This window comes from Gymnodraco acuticeps, unplaced genomic scaffold (genome assembly GCF_902827175.1).
Source record: "Gymnodraco acuticeps unplaced genomic scaffold, fGymAcu1.1, whole genome shotgun sequence".
Lineage (NCBI taxonomy): Eukaryota > Metazoa > Chordata > Actinopteri > Perciformes > Bathydraconidae > Gymnodraco > Gymnodraco acuticeps.
The window spans coordinates 326653-329799 of record NW_022989978.1 but is presented as its reverse complement, the minus strand read 5'-3'; the positions used below and the strand labels follow the sequence as shown (position 1 = coordinate 329799).

The window sequence follows — 3147 nt, the reverse complement described above, 5'->3', positions numbered from 1 at the left end:
ATGAGAGGACTCTTTAAAGTAGAGACACTACATACTGATATACACCTGAGCATCAGCAGGAGAGGACTCTTTAAAGTAGAGACACTACATACTTATATACACCTGAACATCAGCAGGAGAGGACTCTTTAAAGTAGAGACTGACACTCCCTGAGTTACATGAGAGGAGACAGAGTTCAGCGGAGGAGGCGTGACAGAGCTCCTCCCTCACCTGACTCACTGCAGAGAGACAGACGGACTGAAAAACAGACGATCAGATTCACCTTCAGACCAAACTAACAACTTCCTCTGAGTTCAGCTACAGGAGAGAAAAGTGGAAACTCCAACACTGCTGCTTCAACCTGCGGACCCTCCACCCCCTGAAGGTGAGTCTGACTCCAAACATCACTCATAGTGAATTTCAGTGAAGTCAGGAGAGGAGGGGGAGGGGAGCCATGACTTTTATTTTGTAACTTCATAGTTGAAGACAAATCCTGCAGTGCTACAAGCAGTAAGTATAGAACAATATGAAACACAGAACACGGTAGAATGAATAGTACAAATAATAAAAGGTCTAGGAAAAGGCTCTATTGAAAAGATGGGTTTCGAGTCCTTTGATAATTATTGTGACTAATGCAGACAACAAACTGACTTAAAAGAGACACTGCTTTTTAATATTAGGCAAATGGGCCAAGTTTCCAGAGATAAAATGAGGTTAAACCAGTTTATGGTGAGTTGCTGCGGAGTGGCTGGTGTTTGTGGAATGAGACACACCTGTGTGTTACAGGTGAACAGAGATAACGAGGAAACACTTTGTTATTCTTCCTCACTGCAGAGAGACAGACGGTGACTGACTGAACTTCCTGTCTGCTGTGTTTCAGCTTCACTCAGAGACAACATGGCTTCCAGGTTAGAGGAAGATCTCTGCTGTCCGGTATGTCAGGACGTCTTTAGAGATCCTGTTCTTCTGTCCTGTAGCCACAGCTTCTGTAAAGCCTGTCTGAAGACCTGGTGGGATAGGAAAGAAGAAAAGGAGTGTCCAGTTTGTCGGAGAAAATCCTCCAAAGATGAACCTCCCTGTAACCTGGTGTTGAAGAACCTGAGTGAGACCTTCTTACTGGAGAGAGGTCAGAGATCTCCAGAGGCTCTCTGCAGTCTGCACTCTGAGAAACTCAGACTCTTCTGTCTGGACCATCAGCAGCCAGTGTGTCTCGTCTGCAGAGATTCAAAAGCACACACCAACCACAGCTTCAGACCCATGGATGAAGCTGCTCAGGATCTCAGAGAGGAGCTCCAGAAAGCTCTGCAGCCCTTTCAGGAGAAACTGAAGCTCTTTGAAGGAGTTAAAGTGAAGTTTGATCTAACAGCAGGACACATGAAGCTCCAGGCTCAACACACAGAGAAGCAGATTAAGGAGCAGTTTAAGAAGCTTCACCAGTTTCTAGAAGAGGAAGAGGAGGCCAGGATGGCTGCACTGAGGGAGGAAGAGGAGCAGAAGAGGAGGAGTGATGGAGGAGAAGATGGAGGCTGTGAGCAGAGAGATAGCAGCTCTTTCACACACAGTCAGAGCCACAGAGGAGGAGCTGAGAGCTGAAGACGTCTCCTTCCTGCACAACTACAAGGCTGCAGAGGAGAGGCTGCAGCGCCCCCTGCTGGAGGCTCCACAGCTGCCCTCAGGAGCTCTGATAGACCAGGCCAAACACCTGGGCAACCTCAGCTTCAACATCTGGAGCAAGATGAAGGACATGGTGTCCTACTCTCCTCTCATCCTGGACCCAAACACTGCTGATCCATTAACTCATCCTATCTGAAGATCTGACCAGAGTGAGACTAGGAGGAGAGAGACAGAAACTTCCTGATAATCCAGAGAGGTTTGATAATTACGGCTTTGTCCTGAGCTCTGAGGGCTTTAACTCAGGGACTCACAGCTGGGATCTCCAGGTTACAGACAGTACACTCTGGGGACTGGGTGTGTCAGCAGAGTCTGTCCAGAGGAAGGGAGACATAGAGTCTGGATTCTGGGGAATATGGTTCAATGAAGGTGAATACTCAGCAGGGTCACCATCAGATCCAGACACTCCTCTCAGCCTGAAGAAGGAGCTCCAGAGGGTCAGAGTGAATCTGGACTGGAACAGAGGAAAGTTGTCGTTCTCTGATCCTGACACTAACACACACATACACACCTTCACACACACTTTCACTGAGAATATGTTTCCATGCATCAGCACTGTGGAGGAAGTGCAGATATTACCGCTGAAGGTGTGTGTGACAGTGGATCAGAGCAGGTAGAGATAAACAGGATCATTATATCAGTGATGTTCGTCTCTGAAAGGGATCGTTCACTGACCTCTGAACCTGTCCTGCTGCTGTCTCTTTATTCTAAACATCTTTTTATTCGTGTTGTTATTGAGTTTGATAATCTGCTCTTTGATCATACTGTCAACCTTTACTAAATTGAAACACGTGCATTTAGCAGACACTTGTATCCAAGTAACATCATGTTCATCAAATGTGCTGAACTGCTTCCTTTAGAGGAAATGAGAGATATATATTCTTCACATTTTAAATGATCTCACCCAGATTCAGATCTTTATGTCAGGCTATAGTTCAACCTTCTCTGTTTTATTGAAACTCGTTATAAATTGTTCATTTGTGATTTGTGCATGATGGGAAAATAAATAAATAATATGTTTAATCCAACTGGAAGTTTGAGCAGCGAATCATTTATCAGATCCAAAATAAAATGCATTTTAATTTCCAGTCCAGACAATATTGATTTTAAATCATTGAAATCAGAGTTTTATTACATTCCATTTTTAAATGTTAAACTTGTATAATCATATGAAACATACAGAGCTACTAGGTTTAAAGTAACTCTCTGACAGACCTCTTCGTCAGGGAATAAAATACATGTTTTAAAGAGATTTCTAAGTATTTAAATACAGAGTAAATGTTAAACACAGTTTCCCAGGAGAAGCCTAAACAGAGAGGACGACCCATTGCTGTTCAGCGTGGATTATCAAATGCACACGTTTATAAACTCTAAAGGATTTCATCTCAATCTAAAATACTGATTTCTTGGCAGCGGTGTGTTATCGAGTTTTAACAACCTCTTGAACTTCCAATTTGACCAATCAGAGTTGAGTATTCAGCTAAGACGTTTAATACA

The 3147-nt window shown here is 43.8% G+C and overlaps 1 pseudogene; it reads left to right on the top strand.

Annotated features, from left to right (window-relative positions):
• Window positions 1–224: 224 nt before the first annotated feature.
• Window positions 225–2643, top strand: LOC117543341 (annotated as a pseudogene).
• The last annotated feature ends 504 nt before the right edge of the window (window positions 2644–3147 follow it).